A 20,055-nucleotide genomic window follows, 5' to 3' on the forward strand; every position below is an offset into this window, starting at 1 on the left:
TTGTGTGCAGTTTTGGTCACCTAACTACAGGAAAAATATAAAAAAAATAAAAAGAGTGCAGAGAAGATTTACTAGATGTTGCCTGGACATCAGGAACTGAGTTACAGGGAATGAGTAAACAGGTTAGGACTTTATTCCTTGGAGCATAAAAAAATAAGAGAAGATTTTTTAGAGGTGTTTAAAATGATAAGGGGGATTGACAGAGTAAATATAGATCGTTTTTTTTCCACTGAAGGTAGGTGAGATACATCCCAGAGGGCATGGGTTAAGGGCGAAAGGGAAAAATTTGAGGGGAAACCTCTTCACATAGAGAGTGGTGAGAATGGAGAATGAGCTGCTAGCTGACCCAGTAAAAGATTAAATTTTATCAGCATATTTTAAAATAAACCACTGTTGGCCCCTTTAATAGGCCATTTAAAGCTTGTATAGAGCCGAAGGCTGTCGGACTGTGTAGCACGAATAAAAGCTCTCACAACTGGAGGGAGATCAAATGTTTTTATTAGCTTATAACTATGGGTAGGGTTTCACAGTAGTCTTCAGAAGGATTCTGGGTTTAGGCGGGAAACCAGGGTCATATGTGAGTAGATGGGGATGGAGCTGGGAGACGGGGGCAGCCATCAGCACAACACACTACCAGTGAATCCCAGTTCACTGCATTCACCCCTTTCTGTAGAATATAGGGTCTGTGAATGAAGACAGAGAACATGGGTTCAGAAAAAAAGTTGAAAAATATACAATTATTTACAAATTTACAGATTTAAGCAATCCAGGGGCCTTGGAGTCCTTGGGTCTCCTAGTCCCCTTGAGGGAGGAGAGATGGGCTGGGTCTCTGGCTCAATGGTGGAGGGGGATGCACTTTCCTCCTGAACCTAATCCCTTGAAGCCCAGACTGGGGGTGGCGAGAATGAGCTCCATGGCTCTCAGGGCATTTGAGGCAGCAGACCCTCTGTTCCGGCGGGTGCCAGATCCCTGTTGGAGACAATGTTCTCCCTGCCATCCGGGTACTGCACATAGGCATACGTGGGATTGGTATGGAGCAGTTTCACTCTTTCCACCAGGGAGTTGGTCTTGCTTCTCCTCACGTACTTCCTGAGAAGGACTGGACCAGAAGTGGTGAGCCTGGTTGGGAGTGTAGTTCCTGATGCCAACCTTCTTTTGAAATTGAATAGAAGCTTGTGAGGAGTAGCGATGGTCACAGTACATAGTAGAAACCAGATGAAATGAAGCACCATAGGGAAGACTTCCTGCCAGCATGAGTCTGGAAGGCCTTTTGACTTCAGGGCCAATTTGACAGCCTTCCAGACAGTGGTGCTCTCCTTTACAACCTGACCGTTCTCCCAGGGGTTGTAGCTAGTAGTCCTGCTGAATGCAATGCCCCTCACCAGCAGGTACTGACATAGCTCATCACTCATGAAGGATGAGCCCTGGTCGCTATGACTATAGCTGGGATATCCAAATAAGGTGAAAATGGAAACTAGGGCCTTTATAACTGACGAAGTGGATGTGTCTGGATATGGAATGGCGAACGGGAAGAAGAAGTACTCATCAATGATAGAGAAGAAGAAAGAGTTCCCATTTATGGTGGGGAGGGGTCCCTTAAAATCGACACTGAGCCACTCGAAGGGCCTGGATGACTTGATTAGGTGCGCCATTGTGGGGCGGTAGAAGTGCAGCTTGCGCTCCGTGCAGACCTGGCAAGACCTAGTAATTTCTCTTATGTCTTCCATGGAGTAGGGCAGATTGCGAGTCTTGAGAAAATGAGCCATACAGATGTCCCCTGGATGGCAGAGCTTATTATGCAGAGACTGCAGTGTGTGCAGAGGCACAGCTTCCTCTGGATGAAGCATCTGGAGGGTCATTAAAAGCTCCTGGCTGATAGGCAATGTCATAATTGTAGGTGGAGAGCTCGATCCTCCACCTAGTAATCTTGTCATTCTTGATTTTTCCCCTCTTGATATTATTAAACATGAATGCGACTGAGCGTTGGTCAGTGATGAGCGTAAATTTCCTACCAGCCAGGTAGTGTCTCCAGGGTCTCTTGGCTTCTACAATGGCTTGAGCCTCCTTTTCCACCGATGGGTTCTGCAGCTTGTGGCCTTGTAATGTCCGTGAAAAAAATGCAAACTACCTGCCCACCTGGTTGAGGGTAGCGGCTAGGGCTACATCCAAAGCGTTGCCTTCCCCTTGGAAAGGTACATTCTCATCACTGCATGCATGGTGGGTTTCACAATGGGTTTCTGGAGGTAGTTAAAAGTCATTTGGGCTTCAGTCGAGAGGGGGAAATTAGTGGCTTTTGAGAGAGGGCGAACCTTATCAGCCTATTGAGGGATCCACTGGGCGTAATATGAGAAAAACCCCAGGCATCTCCTCAAAGCCTTTGTGGTCCTGGGAACAGGGAGCTCTAACAATCCTATCAGGATTGGGGCTAATGATGGCATTCTCCACCATGTAGCCAAGGATAGCCAGATGTTTAGTCCTGAACTCGCACTTGTCAGAGTTATAAGTGAGGTTCAGGGGTTTCACCGCATGGAGAAAACTCTGGAGATTGGCATCATGGTCTTCCAAGGTGTGGCCACAGATGATAATATTATCAAGGTAGGGGAAGGTAGCCTTCAACCCATTCTCATCCACTATTCTGTCCATCTGCCTCTGGAAGATAGAAATCCCATTAGTGATACCTGAAAGGGACGCTCCGGAATTGATAGAGATGACTGTTAGCCTCAAATGCCGTATTTGGATGGTCCTCAGAACGGATTGGCAGCTGGTGATAAGCAGCGTTCAGGTTGATGTTCAAATAAACCCGATATTGTGCAATATCATTTACCATGTCCGAAATTCGAGGGAGGGGGTATGCGTTCAGGAGTATGTACCGATTAAAAGTTTGGCTATAGTCAATTACTTGTAGTGCAGAAAGTGGGGCTGGGGTGAATTTGGGGCAGACGGTTTGGGGCTGAAATCGGATCAGAGAGTAGTGCAGGCCGCAAATTTCCCCGGGCTTCCTCTCGCGTGGCAAACCCTCACCCAACATTCTTTCTTGCCACAGCTGGAACACACTGAGTCTTTAGTCGGGCAAAGAGATCGGGGATGCTGGCCCTTGCTGCAGAAAAAGCACTCCCTAGCATGGGAAGCGCAGCTGTTAGGGCTGGGGCAGTGGGAGCAGCCAGTACTTGGAAGGGGTCACCTGGGTGAGCGAGCTCGCTGACTTCAAAGTCGTTGTTCTTGAGCTTGGCCTGTTCCAATGATTTGGCCAGTTCAACGTGGTGAGCCAGGTCCTTCCTTCCCGACTTGAGCAATCACTGCTTCATGTACCTTGAGCGAACCCCTATAACTAGAGTGTCCCAGATCTGTTCTTCCACACGAATGTGGCCCGTAGCCGCTTCGTACCTGCACTTCTTGGCAAGCATCCACAGATCCAGCAGGTAGTCATCGATGGTCTCTCCTGGCCCCTGGCGATGTACAGCAAGTAAGTGCATCGGTAGGACCTCGTTTTGCGACTTCAGGTACCTAGCCTTCAATGCCTCAATAGCAGTGTCATATGTTGTGCAGTCCCTGATGACTGCATACCCTTTCGTTCCTACCCTCAAAATGAGTGCGGTCCTCCTGAGTTCATTGGTGTGGAAGATGTCTCTAGTTGCATTCAGGTAGGCCTGGAAGCAGTCTAGCCAGTACGTGAACTCCTCGGCTGCGTCGGGGGACAGATGGTCTATCAGCAGCATATCTGGCTTGAGTAGCACTTCAATAATGTAGGGAATAAGCTAATAATATTGTAGCGTGAATAAAAGCTCTCGCAACTGGAGGGAGAACAAACGCTTTTATTAGCTTATAACTATGGAGAGCGTTTCACTGTAGTCTTTAGAAGGGTTCTGGGTTTAGACAGGAAACCAGGGTTATATGTGAGCAGATAGGGGCGGAGTAGACTGGGCAGATGGAACACAGAAGGAAGCGGTGAGACTTCGCTGTTAAGGTTTGGATTTTATACTTGGAGTGGGAGAGAGCTCAGACTTCATGCTAAGGTTCAGAATTTATACTTGGCTTCGAAGATGACCCCTGGTTTTGGGTTAGGATGGGGTACCATTTTTAAAGTTCGATCCTGTCTTGTACGCCGGCATATACGGTAAGTCTAGCTTTCTGCGTATACCTTAGACCTAGTGTCTAACTGATTTATACCAGAGGAACTCAGCAGATCCTGCAGCATCCATAGAAAGTAAATGATAACCAAAGTTTTGGGCCCTAGCCCTTCATCAGGAATCAGATAGAATAGAATTGAATAGAGGTTGTTTTGTGAGCAGACCAAGAGACTGCAGATGTTGGAATCTAAAGCCAAACTCTCTCTGCTGGAGGAACTCAGCAGGTCAGTAAGATTAGTGAGAGAAAGAGAAAGGTTGATCATTTGAGCCAGAACTGTTCATCAGGACTGAGGAAAGTTGGTAAATAAGCAATTTCAAGAGGGCAAATTGGAATGGGTGCAGCAGGAGCCTAACACACGATTGACCAAACAGGAAGAGGTGAAGGATGACAGACAGAGGCAGAGAAATGGCAAACAGAGGGAGAGGCAGGTAGTGGGACGTGCCAGCGCCAACGACCCACATTTGAATCTGCTGTGTCTGTAAAGAGTCAGTGTGCTCTCCCTGTGACCACATGGGCTTTCTCTGGGTATTCCTGTTTCTTTTCAAAGATGTACATGGTTATTTGGTTAATTGGTCAGATCAGTCCATTTGGGCAAAATAAGATGGTCGACTGGAAGGGTCTGTTGGCCTGTTACTGTGCTGTACCTCTAAAAAAAACAAAAGGGGTCATGTGGTAGAAGATGAGTCATACAGGGTGGGGTGGTGATTAGGGTAAAAGGCCTCCGGTGCCCAAATCTGATGAGAATGGTGGTATCGAGAGAAGGGAGGAGAAGAGGAGAAGGCAGAAGAATCCAGTGGGAAGATGGGGCTGAGGGGAGATTGAACCAAAGAGGAGGGGAGATCTCTTTATACCATCATTCTCACCTTCTCTACTTATCAGATGCCAGCACTAGTGGCCTTTGCTCTTCTCCACCCTGTACAATCCATCTTCATCCACCTAACTCTTTTGTTTTTCTTACCTCTCTCTCTGGAATCTGTCAGTCCTCTGCCTCAGTTCATCATATTTCATCAGTTTGCCAATCTTGTGTGGGTCCCTATCTCACCTTTCCCACCTGTCTTCTTCACGTTGTTCCTGTGCACTGTCCTCAGACCAGGTGAAGCACTTTGGCTCAAAACATTGGCCATTCTTTTTCTCCCTCTGATGCTGCTTGACCCACTGAGTTCTGCCAGCAGATTTTGTTTGGCTAGAGATGTATCAGTTGTTATTGAACAAAGGTGACACCATTTTACTATTTAGGGGTTCTTTCAGGAGTCTGAGAACAGCAGGAAAGAAACTGTTCTCGAATCTGGTGGTACATGTTTTCAGACTTGTGAATTTTATTTATGATAGAGGGGGTGCAAAATGATTGTAGCTGGGATGAATCTTTTAATACGGTGGCTGTTTTTGATGGCGAGGAGGGCAGTCTGCTTAATGGACAGCGCTATATTCACAACCTTTTGAACCACGTTCAAAGCTGTTCAAGAAAGCAATGCAGTGTATTTTGTGAATGGCACTCATCACAAACACTGTACACTGGTGGAGGAGGGAATGATGTTTCAGGTGGTGAATTAAATGGGGTGCAATTCAATGGGGTGCCCATCAAATGGGCAGTTTTGTTGTGGAGGATGTTGAGCTTCTTGAATGTTGTTGGTGCTGCAGTCATGCAGGCAAGTGGAAAGTATTCGCTCCTCATCTTTGTTTGTATCTTGTAGATGATTTCAGATTTCTTGTCAGAGTACATACAACTCTGAGATTCCTTTTTCCTGCAGGCATGGCAGAATTACCATTAATTGGTAGTGCAAAAATTACCTGCACACCGCGTGAACATGTAAACAATCAAAAGAATTGTAAACAGATAACGAGTGCAAACAAATGACAGGGAGACCAAAGAAAATCCATAAATGAGTCCCTGATTGAGTTTGTTGTTGTGGAGTCTGATGGTGGAGGGGTAGCATCTGTTCCTGAACCTGGTGGTGTGAATCTTGTGGCATCTATGCCTCTTTTCTGATGGCAACAGCGAGAACAGAGCATATGCTGGGTGATGAGGGTCTTTGATGATTGCTGCTGCTCTCCAACGGCAGCGTTCCCTGTAGATGTCCTCCATAGTGGGGAGGGTTTTGCCTGTGACATCCTGGGCTGGGTCCACTACCTTTTGAAGAGCTTTACACTCAGGGGTATTGGTATCCCCATACCAGACTGTGATGCAGCCAGTCAGCACACTTTCCACCACACACCTGCAGAAATTTGCCTGATGTCTCGCTTTAGGAGATTTGGGTTCGGAATTTCTGCGTCTCATTCCCACTTTACGGCAGTGTAGTGAGAAGAACCTATTTCCACCATAGACAGAAAACTTCAATGCAGGGTTCAAGTTATGCATCTTCTAGGAAAATGGAACAAATGGACTCTTTACTCCTTTGATCTCGTCAATTTCAAAACAATTTTGACTGATCTGAACCCATACAAGATTACATATTTGTATTCATCTATACAAATAAATTATTATTATTTGGAACACTAGGAGGAAGGTCAGTCTTAATAACCACACAAAACGAGCTGCTGGAGGGACTCAGTAGGGCCAGCCAACATCCATGGGCAGAAATAGTCAGTCCGCATTTGAAGCCAAGAATGTCCATTACACTCTCAATCAGAGTTAAACAGTAAAGTAAGAAACTGCAGTGAAGAAATTTTCAACAAGGTTTTTTGAGCATTTCTTATATATTCCAACCCAGCTACAATTCTGTAATTTTGCATGCTGTACCTGGTGGGTAAAAATGATGTCGAAAAATCAAAGGTTGCAAATGCTGGACAAGTGAAATGAAACATAAAGCAAGCTGCCATGTATGGCCTGGATGTCAGATGGCATCTGTGGAGAAAGGAGCAGAGAAAATCTTTTAAGTTGATGAACTGTCGTCGGAATGAAAGCTCATGGAGCTGAAGAGTTAAGTCTGTTTTCACAGGTGTTGCCTGACCTGCTGAATATTTCTAAGAAGCCAATGGAACGAGAAGCAAGGAAGGATGCCAGAAAGGAAAACAACATCGAAAAAAGGTGTCTGATTCCTTAATACATCTGTAATAACAACAGAAGTCCCCAGGGGACATAGCTAAACAGTGCAGCCAAAGGAAAGTTTTCTGAGCCAGTAGTCAGTCAAGTGGAAGACTGGAATCACTCAGGTGGCCAGAAACTCTGGCAGTGGCCTGCAGTTATGGGGGAGGCCTGAACCAATGGCACAAGGTTAGTTCTGTGCTCACTGCCACCATTAAAATGACAGCATCACGGTGCCCTTTTAATTTGAGTCTAAAATATGATGAGAATTAAATTTCACAGCCCAAGTCACTCATAGACAATTCCAGCTAGTGTCACCACATTAAACAGAATCACATCTTCACCCAACCACCCCTCTCCCCAACGCAACCATTAAACCTGATGTAGGGGTATTGTATTCAGAATAAGTTTGACAAAGTCAAAGAGAATCAAGGTTGGATTATTAATAAACAATGGTCTTTATTTACAGAGAAATTCACAAAAGGGCACACACTCACAGAGACTAAACTGGAATAATACACAAACAACTACACATTAGCTGCAAATAAATCACTGGGACAGGAACAGGGACAGAGAAAGAAAGAGAGTGAGTGAGTGAGTGAGTGAGTGAGTGAGAGTGAGAGTGAGAGAGAGAGAGAGAGCATCCATGTACTTCTTAAAAAATGTAGTGCCTATCCATGTGACATGCGAGGACCAATCACGCATCAGCCTCATCTGTGGACAGATCTAGCCATTGATTGGCACCTGAAGGACCAATCATATATCAGCTGCAAGGGCCAATCATGTATTAGCCTCACAGATGGGCAGATCCAGCCATTGATTAGCAGGCGAGATGACTTAGGGCTAGATTCCAGCTGCAGAGGACACACGACCCCCCCCCCACCCCACAATCCACACTACAAGGGCCCAGGCCCAAAACGTTAGTTACCCTATACTTCCTATAGATGCTGTGTGACCTACAGAGTTTCTCCTGCACTTTTGTGTGCTTCAACCATTAAAAATATATGGTATATTCAAACTCCCACAAATTATCGAAGTAAAACTGAAAGGTAACTATTTGCAGGGCAAACATTGAGGTCTAGTTACTCAACAGGTCAGTCAAGGTTTTTGTAAAAAAATGAGAGTGGGAAGAAGTGATATCAAGGGAATGGAAGAAGCTGGAGAGGGGTTAAAAGGACTGAAAGTGGAAGAGGTGAAGAGACAGGTAGAGGGCAAGTCCATTGATAGCAGCAAAGGTAAAAATCTGCTGCGTAGGCATGGGCATACAAATGGATCCCAGCTGCCTTTTCATTGGATATGTGAAACAGTCCGTGTTCAAATCCAACTCTTCCTCTGGTACGACAACTGTATTGCTGTTACTTCATGTACCCTTGCAGAACTTGACAATTTCATTAACTTCATTGTCAAATTCCACCTCACCTTTAAACTTACCTAGACTATTTCTGATTCTTCTCTCCCCTTCCTTGACTTTTGTGTCTCCATCTTAGAAGGCAAACAATCCACGGAAACTCATTGACTCCTAGTTACCTGGGAGATAACTCTTCCCATTTTCTCTTTTAAAGATGCAATCCCTTTTGCCTAATTCCTCCACTCCTACCATGTCTATCTCCAGGAAGAGGTCTCCACTCCAGGAGATCCAAGATGTCCTCTTTTTTTTAAATAAACATGGATACTTTCCTGCAGTCATTGATAAAGCCTGTACCCACATCACCTACTTCTGCACTCAACACCACCCCTCCAAAAAACCAAAGTCCATTTGGTAAAAACACAATGCTGGAGATCCATAGAACACTACAGCACAGAAATAGGGCTCTTCACCCCTTCTAGTCTGTTCCAAACCATTTTTTTGCCTAGTTCCACTGACCTGCACCCAGACCATAGACCTCCAAACCTCTCCCATCCATGTACCTGTCCAGATTTTTCTTAAATGTTAAAATTGAGCCCACATTCGCCATCTCATCTGGCAGCTCATTCCACACTCCCACCACTCTCTATGTGAAGAGGTTTCCCCTCGTATTCCCCCTCCAATTTTCCTCTTTCACCCTTAACCCATGCCCTCTGGGGGCTGTATCTCACCTACCCTCAATGAAAAAAGCCTATTTACATTTACTATCTATTCCCCTCATAATTTTAAATACTTCTATCAAATCTCCCCTCATTCTTCTGCACTCCAGGGAATAAAGTCCTAACCTGTTTAACCTTTCCCTGTATCTCAGTTTCTGAAATCCAGGCAACATCATAATCAATCTTCTCTGCACTCTTTCTATCTTATTGATATCTTTTCTGTAGTTAAGTGACCAAAACAGCACACAATACTCCAAATTTGGCTTCACCAATGTCTTATACAACTTTATCATAACATCACAACTTCTATAACTCAATACTTTAATTTATGAAAGTTAATATGCCAAAACTCTCATTACAACCTGCGATGCCACTTTCAGGGAATTATGTATCTGAATTCCCATATCCCTCTGTTCTACTGCACTCCCCAGTGCCCTACCATTTACCGTGTATATCCTTTCTTGGCTTGTTCTTCCAAAATCCACCACCTCATACATGTCTGCATTAAATTCCATCTGCCATTTTTCAAGATCCTTCTCCAAGCTTTGAAAACCTTTTTCACTGTCCATTTTGCCTCCAATCTTAGTGTCATCTGAAAACTTGCTGATCCAATTTACTACATTATTATCTCGATCACACATGTCAAACTCTGGCCCGCGGATGTAATTATATTTGGCCCGCAAGATCATATCAAAAATGTATTAGAGGTGGCCCGCTGGCCGTCGCGCCAGTATAGCGCATGCACAGTAACCGCTGTGTCCCAGGGTGAGAGAGAGAGAAAAATCCTGGTCCTTGAAAAGTAGTGGTGGGTGGTTTTATAAACACACTGTTGTGTCCCCCTGCCTCCCAGCGCCCGGAACCCCAGTGGCACAGCGTTTCTTGGAGCTGCAGATGGAGTCGGGATGCCAGAGGGAAGATTGGGGCTCCCCGCTGAGCGATGGGGGCACCGACCGCCGGCCGCCCTGCACCTTCCCACCGGACCAGCGACGGGTGCCTGGAGTACACGTGGAGAGCGAGGATGGTCGGGCAGGTAGGGTGAAACCCCCACCAATCTCGCGAGTGGCGTGGGCTGGATCGGGATTAGCTGTGCTCACCTGCTCCTCCACCACTGACCGGGATCCCAGTGCGGTCCTGAGCGCGGAGACTGCCCTGGAAAAGTCCTGGGACACCGGCACGGAAAGAAAAGGGGGTCCGGGAGAAACTCAGCAGGTCAAGGGGGGTCCGGGAGAAACTCAGCAGGTCAAGGGAGGTCCGGGAGAAATTCAGCAGGTCAAGGGGGGTCCGTGAGAAACTCAGCAGTCAAAGGGGGATCCGGGAGAAACTCAGCAGGTCAAAGGGGGATCCGGGAGAAACTCAGCAGGTCAAAGGGGGGTCCGAGAGAAACTCAGCAGGTCAAGGGGGAGGGGTCCGGGAGAAACTCAGAAGGTCAAGGGGAGGGGGTCCGGGAGAAACTCAGCAGGTCAAGGGGGGTCTGGGAGAAATTCAGCAGGTCAAGGGAGGTCCGGGAGAAACTCAGCAGGTCAAGGGGGGTCCGGGAGAAACTCAGCAGGTCAAGGGGCGTCCGGCAGAAACTCAGGGGGGGCCTGACCTCGCCAGGACCGCTGCCCACTCCCCCTCCCTGCTGCAGGCTGACCCGCGACTCACAGTGATGGGACCGCTGATCCGCCAAGATGCCGCCCTGCAGCGAGAGCCGATGCCCCCACACTGTCGTTGTCCAACCCGATCGCCCGCAAACCCCGCCCTCCCACACACAGGCCTGAGTAAGTATTATGAACTTTAATCTCAGGATAAAACGATCTTCCAATAGTTTCATGTCACAGTGATAAATATATTCCTGGTTAAAAATGGTCCTGCACCTGGATACAAGCTCATTAGGCATAAAACTTGAAAAGTGTGTAAATCAAAGGATATCTGTACCAATGGAAAAAGGGCATGGCAAATAACCCTGCTAGAGTTCATGCCCACAATCAGTCACCCATTTGATTGTTTCAGGAATCATGTTATTCTCCCACATTCTCAATAGCCCTCAGATTTTACTATTCGACAGCACACTAGCAACATTTGACAAATCCTCTATAGAGAAATATTATTTATTGAATATTTTATTTCTCATTTGTTAATGCTTCTGGAAAGAGTTTATCCAAAACTATTATTAAACATTTATTTTAATAAGAAAAAGTTTAACATTACATATGTTGAAAGAAGAGAAAACATGCAGATGTTGTTGAAAATTTTCAATAAATATTTAGTTCGGCCCTCGACTTAGTCCAAGTTTTTAATTTTGGCCCTCCGTGAATTTGAGTTTGACACCCCTGATCTAGATTATTGATATAGATATCAAACAACAATGGTCCCAGCACCAATCCCTGAGTCACATCACTAGTCACAAGCCTCCAATCTGAGAATCCAATCATTCATCACTACTCTCTGGCTTCTTCCATCCAGCCATTGTTGAATCCAGTTCACTACTACACCATGAATACCTAGCGTATGAACGTTCTTGACTAACCTCCCATGTGGGACCCTGCCAAAGGCCTTACTAAAGTTCATGTAGACAACATCCACCTCCTTTCCTTCATCTACTTTCCTGGAGGAGGCATGACCTCTACAGGAAGGATGGGTTATACCTGAACCCAAAAGGACCAATATCCTGGTGCGCAGGTTTAATAGAGATGTTGGGTATGGTTTAAACTAATTTGGTAGAGGGATGGGAACCTGAGTGATAGGGTGATGGATAGGAAAGAGAAAATAGGAAAAGTTTGTATAGGCAGTGAAATTAAAAGGGTAGAAGGAGCAGAAAGGGATCGGAGAGAACGGCCAAGGGCGTCAGGTAACAAGGTGAGGGGTGTGGGGAGTAACAGATTAAAGGTATTAAACATGAACCCACAGAGTATAAGACATAAAATGGATGAGGTTGAGGCTCAACTGCATATTAGAGGGTATGATGTTATAGGGATAATGGAGACATGGCTGTGGGAGGGGTAGGATTGGGAAATTAATATTCCAGGGTATACGTCCTATCGAAAAGACAGACAGGTGGGTAATGTGGGTGGGGGGTGGGGTGGCTCTGTTGGTGAGGAATGATTTTCAGTCCCTTGAAAGGAGTGACATAAAAGCAGATGGGGTAGAGTCTTGTTTGAATAGAGTTGAGAAATTGCAAAAGCAAGAGGACCATAATGGGAGTCATATACAGGCCTACAAACAGTAGCTCGAATAGAGGAGGCAGAAAAAATCAGGAGTTAAGATTGGCATGTCAGAATGGTAATGATACAGTTGTTATGGGGGATTTCAACCTGCAGATAGACTGGGAAAATTTAGTTGGTGTGGGACTGCAAGAAAGTGAGTTTATAGAATGTCTCCGGGATACATTCTTAGAGCAGCTCATGATGGACCCCACCAGGGGGAAGACAATTCTGGATTTGGTGTTGTGTAATGATGCGGATTTGATAAGGGACCTTGAAGTAGGGGAGCCATTAGGTAATAGTGACCATAATATGATAAGTTTTAATTTGCAATTTGAAAGGGAGAAGGAAAGAAAGTCAGAAGTATCAGTATTACAGTTGAATAAAGGGGATTATGCAGCCATGAGGGAGGAGCTCACCAAAATACAATGGAAGGATATCCTGGCAGGGAGAACAGTGGAAAAAAAATGGCAGGTATTTCTGGGAATTTTTCAGAAGGAACAGGACCATTTCATTTCACAGAGGAAGAAAGGTTCTAAGGTGAGCAAAGGGCAACCGTGGCTGACAAAGGAAGTCAAGAACAGTATCAAGACCAAGGAGAGGGAGTTATAATATAGCAAAGAGGAGTGGGAAGCTAGAGGATTGGGAAACCTTCAAAGAGCAACAGAAGATAGCTAATAAAGCTATACAGGAGGAAAAAATGATAAACTTGCCAATAATATAAAAGGGGATAGTAAAAGCTTCTTCAGGTAGGTAAAGAGAAAAAAAAATTAGTTAGGACCAAAATTGGGCCCTTAAAAACAGAAACAGGCAAAATTATTACAGGAAGCAAGGAAGGTAAAGGTCAGACGGGGTAGTGGTCCTGCGGTATCGAAGGAATTGATAGAAATTCCAATCGTAATGGAGGAATTGTTAGAAATCTAGATTTGGAAGCATGTGGTCTAAAGTAAGTTGAAAGGACTGAAGGCTGGTAAGTCCCCAGGGCCTGATGGACTGCATCCCATAGATCCTATAGATTCAGGAGAGGTGTCTCTGGATTAGAAGGTGGCTAATGATGTGTCGCTTTTTAAGAAGGGAGAGAAATAGAGAAAACAAGCAATTACAGATCAGTTAGCCTGACATCAGTAGTGGGGAAGATATTGGAGTCTATTATAAAAGAAGAAATAACAGAACACTTAGACAGAAATTACAAGTCAGCATAGATTTCTGAAGGGAAATTCATGTTTGACTAATCTTCTGAAATTTTTTGAGCATGTGAAGTGGTGTACTTGAACTTTCGGAAGGCTTTTGATAAGGTCCCACACAGGAGATTAGTAGGCAAAAATCAGTGAGCATTGTATTGGGGGTAGGGTGCTGACATAGATAGAAAGTGGGTTGACAGACAGGAAACAAAGAGTAGGGATTAATGGGTCACTTTCAGGATGGCAGGATGTGACAAGTGGGGTCCTTCAGGGCTCGATGCAGGGTCCTCAGTTGTTTATCATGTATATTAATGATTTAGATAAGGGGATTATAAATAACATATAACCATATAACCATTTACGGAGCGGAAACAGGCCATGTTGGCCTTTCGAGTCCGCACCGGTTCACTGATTTTGTGCGCCCTCTTTAGCAAATTTGCAGGTGACACAAAACTGGGTGGCAGTATGAAGTGTGAGGAGTATGTCAGGAAAATGCTGGGGACTTGGACAGGTTGGGTGAGTTGGCAGATGCATGGAAGATGCAGTTTAATATGGATAAATGTGAGGTTATCCACTTTGGTGGCAAGAACGGGAAGGCAGATTATTATTTAAATGGAGTCAAGTTAGGGAATGGGGTAGTGCAATGTGATTTATATGTTCTTCTACATCAGTCACTAAAAGCTAGCATGCAGGTTCAACAAGCTGTGAAAAAGGTAAATGGCATGTTGGCCTTCATAAAAAGGGGAATAGAATATAGGATTAAAGATGTCCTTCTGCAGTTGTCAAGGGCCCTGGTGAGACCACACCTGGAGCCTTGTGTCCAATTCTGGTTTCCTAATTAGAGGAAGGACATTCTCACTATTGAGGAAGTGCAATGTAGATTCACAAGTTTAGTTCCGGAGATGGCGGGATCAACATATGCCGAAAGGTTAGATAAACTGGGGTTGTACATGTTGGAATTTAGAAGGATGAGGGGAGATATGATTGAGCTATATCATATTATTAAGGGATTGGACATGATAGAAATTGATTACATGTTCCCGATGTTGGGGGAGACTAGGACGAGAGGCCATAGTTTAAGAATACACGGAAAGCCCTTTAGGACAGAGATGAGAATTATTTTTTTATCCAGAGAGTTGTTGGTCTGTGGAATGCTTTGCTGCAGAGGGTGGTAGAGGTGGGTTCTCTGGATAAGTTCAAGAGGGAGCAAGATAAGGTTCTTGTGGACAGGGCAATTAAGAGTTATGGGGAGAAGGCAGGGACAGGGTACTGATAGTGGAAGATCAGCCATGATCTAAATGAATGGTGGTGCTGGCTTGATGGACCGAATGGCCTCTCCAGCACCTATTGCCTTTTGTAACCTCCTTAAAAACTCATCGCCTATCGTGGTAACATGTCTACGGTGGATGCAACCTCACTGGTTCTACAGAAAGCCCTGGAACACCCAAACAGCAAAGATGCATATATAAAGGATGCTCTTTATCAACTACAGCTCGGCATTTAACACCAAAACTGATTAGAAAACTTCAAGACATGAGAGTTAACATCCCACTGTGTAAGTGAATCATAGATTTCCTCACCTCCAGACATAATTAGTGAAGATTGGTAAGAATTTCTCCTCCACAATCTCCATCAGTACCAGAGCACCACAGAGCTGCGTTCTTAGTCCTTGGCTCTACTCACTTTACACTTACAACTGTGCAGCTTGGTATGACAATAACACCATCTACAAATTTTCCAACAATACCACGGTAGTGAGTTGTATAAAGGAAGGGGATGAGTCAGCGTACAGGATGGAGATTGAAAACTTGGCTGAATGGTGCACTAACAAAAACCTTGCACTCAATGTCATCAAAACAAAGGAGCTGATTGTTGACTTCTGGAAAGGAACACTAGAGGTATACAATCCAGTAATCACTGAGGGAATCAGAGGTGGAGAGGGTGAGAAAATTTAGTTTCTTGGGTGTCACTATCTCAGAGAATCTTTACTGGACTCAAAACACCAATGGTATCATGAAGAGATCATGTCAGTGCCTACATTATCTTAGGAGTTTGCGGAGGTTTGATATTACACCAGAAACCCTGGAAAATTTCTACAAAGGTGTGATGGAAAGTGTGTTGACTGGCTGCATCACGGTCTGGTATGGAAACACCAATACCCCTGAGCATAAAGCCCTCCAAAAGGTAGTGGACACATCCCAGGACATCACAGGTAAAACCCTCTACAGAGAACACAGCCGTCAGAGAACAGCAGCAGTCACAAAGACCCACAGCACCCAGTACACACTCTGTTGTCACTGTTGCCATCAGGAAAGAGATATAGGTGCCACAAAACCTGCACCACCCGGGTTCAGGAACGGCTGCTACTTATCTGCCATCAGACTCCTCAAGGACAAACTGAATCAGGGACTAATTTAAGGACTTTTACTTGTGCACTTTATTGATTTTCTTTTTGTTCTCTCTGTATTGCAGTTCTTTTATTTGTTTATACTGTGTACAGTTTATTTTTTGCACTACCAATTAGTGGTAATTCTGCTGTGCCCACAGGAAAAAGGAATCTTAGGGTTGTATGTGATAACATTTATGTACTCTGACAATAAACCTGAAATCTGAATCTATAACATTGCTTAACATGATCTACCATGCACAAACCCATGTTGACTATCCCTGATTAGTTTCTGGCTATCCAAATAATTGTATATCTGATTTCTTAGAACACCTTCCATTTATTACTGACATCGGGCTCACCGGTCTATAATTTCCAGGGTTACTTTTGGAGCTTTTTTTTAAACAGAACAATGTGAGCTACCCTCCAATTCTCTGGCACTGCATCTGTTGCTAAGGACATTTTAAATATTTCTGCCAAAGCCCCTGAAATTTATACACTAGACTCCCTCAAAATCGTTGTCAGGCCCAGGGAATTTTTCCACCCTTATTTGCTTTAAGAGAGCAAGCACTTGCTCCTCTTTAATCTGCATATGTTCCATGACCTCACTGCTCGTTTCCCTTACTTCCCACCGTTCTGCGCCCATTTTCTGAGTTAATACTGATGAAAAAAAAAGCAATTTAAGATCTTCCCCATCTCTTTTGGCTCCATACAGAGCCAACCACTCTGATCTTCAAGTGGACCAATTTTGTCCATTTCTATTCTTTTGCTCTTTATATACCTGTAGAAACACGTCAGATTTTCCTTCACATTGTCTGCCCTCATGTCTTCTTTTACCTTTCCTGATTTCTTTCTTGAGGGGTTTATTGCATTTTCTATACTCCTCAAGTACCTAATTTGCTCCATGTTGCCCATACCTGTTATACACCTCTCTCTTCTTCCGAACCAGATCCACAATATCTCTCGAAAACCAAAATTCCCTATGCCTGCTAACCTTACCTTTAATCATGACAGGAAGGTACAAACTTTGTACTCTCAAAATTTTACCTTTGAAGGTCTTCCACTCACCTTGCACATCCCTGCCCAAAAACATCCCAATCCATGCATTCTCTCTAGATCCTTTCTTATTTCCTCAAAATTTGCCTTTCTCCAATTGAGAATCTCAACCCAAGGCCCAGGTCTATCCTTGTCCATAATTAACTTGAAATTAATGGCATTATGATCACTGGAGCCAAAATGTTCCCCTACACATACTTCTGTCACCTGACCTGTTTCATTTTCTAAAGGAGATCAGTATTGCACTCTCTCTAGTTGGTACCTCCAACTCTCCTGAACACATTTGACAAACTCCAAGCCATCCAGCCCTTTTACAGTATGGGAGTCCCAGTCAATATGTGGAAAGTTAAAATCTCCTACAATCCCGTTTCCTGTAGCTGTCTGCTATCTCTCCACAGATTTGCTCCTCCAATTCTCGCTGACTATTGGGCAATCCATAATACAACCCCATGAGTGTGGTCATACCTTTCCTGTTTCCTCAGCTCCACCCATCTAGGCTCAGTAGACAAACTCTCTAGTCTGTCCTGCCTGATATTTTCCCTGATGAGCAATGCCACTCCTTCCCCTTTCATCCACCTTCCTCTCATTCTATTGCATCTAAAGCAACAGAAGCCCGGAACATTGAACTGCCAGTCCTGCCCCTCCTGTGACCAAGTTTCAATAATAGCCACAATGTCATAATTCCATGTGCCAATCCATACTATAAGCTCATATGCCTTTCCTACAATACTCCTTGCATTGAAATAGATGCACCTTATAGCATTTCCACCATGTATATCCCATTGACCTCTAAAAGTGCATGTAATTTTCACATCATTTTTTCCCTCCTCCACTCCTCTATCTGCTCTGGCACTCTGGTTCCCATCCCCCTGAAAATCTAGTTTAAAACCACCAGAGCAGCACGAGCAAACTTTCCTGCCAGCATATTAGTCCCCTCCCATTTCAGATGCAAACAGTCCTGACGGAACAGGTCCCACCTTCCAGAAACCTGAAGCCCTCCCTCCTGCAACATGTCTTTAGCCACGTGTTAAGTTGTATTATCCTCCTATTTCTAACCTCACTAGCACGTGGCACAATTAGCAATCCTGAGATCACTACCCTGGAGGTCCTGTTCTTCAACCTACCACATAATTCCCTGAACTCTCCTTGCAGGACCTCCTCACTCTTCCTACCCACTTCATTGATCCCTACATGGGCCATGACATCTGGCTGCTCACCCTCTCTCCTGAGTATGCTGTGAACTTGATTGGAGACATCTAGAACCCTGGCACTAGGGAGGCCACATACCATCCGAGGTACTTGATCTCTTCCACATAACCTCTTAACTGTCCCCCTAACTATGGAATCCCCTATCCCTACAGCTCTCCTCTTCTCTTCCTTTCCCTCCTTAGCCACAGGACCAGACTCAGTGCCAGACCTGATTGCCGTTGCTTGTCCCTGGTATGTCATTGCCCTAACAGTATCCAAAATGGTATACCTGTTATTGAGGGGAACAGTCACAGGGGTGCCCTGCACTGCCTGTATGTTCCTTTTCCCTCTCCTGACTGTCACCCATCTACTCTCTACCTGCTTCCTGATGTGATAGTGTCCCTGTAACTCCTGTCCATCACCCCCTCTGCCACTTGAATGATCCAGAGTTCATCCAACGCCAGCACCAATTACTTTACTCAGCTTAGCAGGAGCTGCATCTGGTCAAACAATGTACTTTATGTCGCAAAGATAAAGATACATAACCAACATTTTGGGCTTGGTCCCTTTTGTCCGCTCTTTCTCTCCCAACAGCCTCTGCATTCAGCACATTGTCCTCCAATACTTCCACGAATTTTAGAGCGATCCCACCATCAATCGGTAAAAAATGGTGGCACTGCCTAGCCACTGTAACAGCAGTCCTGCTGCTGGAATGGACCCAGGAAAGGTGGGAAGCAGAGACAAAGCGCTCCTCCGCAGGTCTCCAATTACCAATGCCTCAGTACAGGCTTTAAAAGGCCTGATAAAGGAGCTGATGATGGTTTAGTTTAAAATTCTGCAACCACAGAGTCTGGGCCCAAGATGGTGGCACCTGTGCTGGCAGTGGTCTCGAGGTGTTGCAGGAAACCAGAAGATGGGGAGAATACCTCCCAATTGAGAATGAGGAGCGGAGGAGATGACCCTATGAGACAGTGAGGGGCTCTGCAGCTGAAGAACACACAGGCGGCAAGCTGTCAGCAACTTGAGGCAGGCTGAGAACTACTCGCGACTTGCAGAGTAAGGACTTACACCAAGCTGTGGACTGCCAGAGACTGGCTCAAGACTGACTGAAAGGGTATCAGGTATCGGCACCGGAATGTGAGTGGGTGCTGAGGCCGGGAGGGGTTCCCTAGGAGCCTAGGGTGTTGAAGGCTTCCTGATCATGTTGGAGATTTGGATTGAAACTTGGATTGCCGATGGTTTGGACTGAAGGCTGTGTGGCTGTGGAGATGAAGAGAGCACAGGAGGTGAATCCACGGACACTCAGTGACTCTGAAGAGACTCTCTTTTGCTTCTCTTTCTCTGACTGTAAGGGGCACTGAGCAGTTACTACTGATGGCCAATCTTTGTCTGCCTTACAGCAGACTAAATGCAATTTTGTGTAATATTACATCTTTTTTATTACATGACAATAAAGTAATCTTGAAACCATATCTTCCACCCTTTTTACTCAGAGATCAGTCTCTCCAAGACTCCCTGGTCCACTTTTCCCTCCCTACCTATCTTTCTATCCCTTTAGGCACTGTCGTCGGATAAAGTGTAAAACCTATTGGTGCATCTCCTCTCTCACCTCCGTCTCATGCCACAAACAAGACATTTCAGGTGAGGCAGAGCTTTACATGAACATCATCCAATCTAATCTATGTTATTTGGTGTACCTGGTGTGACCTCCGCTACATTGGTGAGACCAAACGTAGACTGGGTGAATGCTTCACAGAACAACTGAGCTCTGTCTGTGGGTCTCCCAGTAGCCAAACACATATGTATGTCCTCGGCCTCATCCATTTTCAGGCTGAGGACAAATGTAAA

The 20,055-nt window shown here is 45.1% G+C and overlaps 1 long non-coding RNA gene across 4 annotated transcripts in view; it reads right to left on the reverse strand.

The window, feature by feature from the left end:
* Window positions 1-449: 449 nt before the first annotated feature.
* The window catches only part of LOC138751756 (uncharacterized), an 85,299-nt gene continuing 65,693 nt past the window's right edge, over window positions 450-20,055 (reverse strand). Inside the window, exons 4-5 of one of the 4 annotated variants that reach the window (XR_011350159.1) lie at window positions 6,866-6,970; window positions 450-683 (exon numbers count right to left, since the gene is read on the reverse strand). This is a non-coding gene — a long non-coding RNA (uncharacterized lncRNA). Of the gene's footprint in view, window positions 684-3,802; window positions 5,871-6,864; window positions 6,971-20,055 lie in introns of those variants that run through there. The other 3 variants (XR_011350158.1, XR_011350161.1, XR_011350160.1) reach the window with 3 other exon arrangements.

The sequence above is a fragment of the Narcine bancroftii genome, chromosome 1 (genome assembly GCF_036971445.1).
Source record: "Narcine bancroftii isolate sNarBan1 chromosome 1, sNarBan1.hap1, whole genome shotgun sequence".
In the NCBI taxonomy this organism is placed as follows: Eukaryota; Metazoa; Chordata; class Chondrichthyes; order Torpediniformes; family Narcinidae; genus Narcine; species Narcine bancroftii.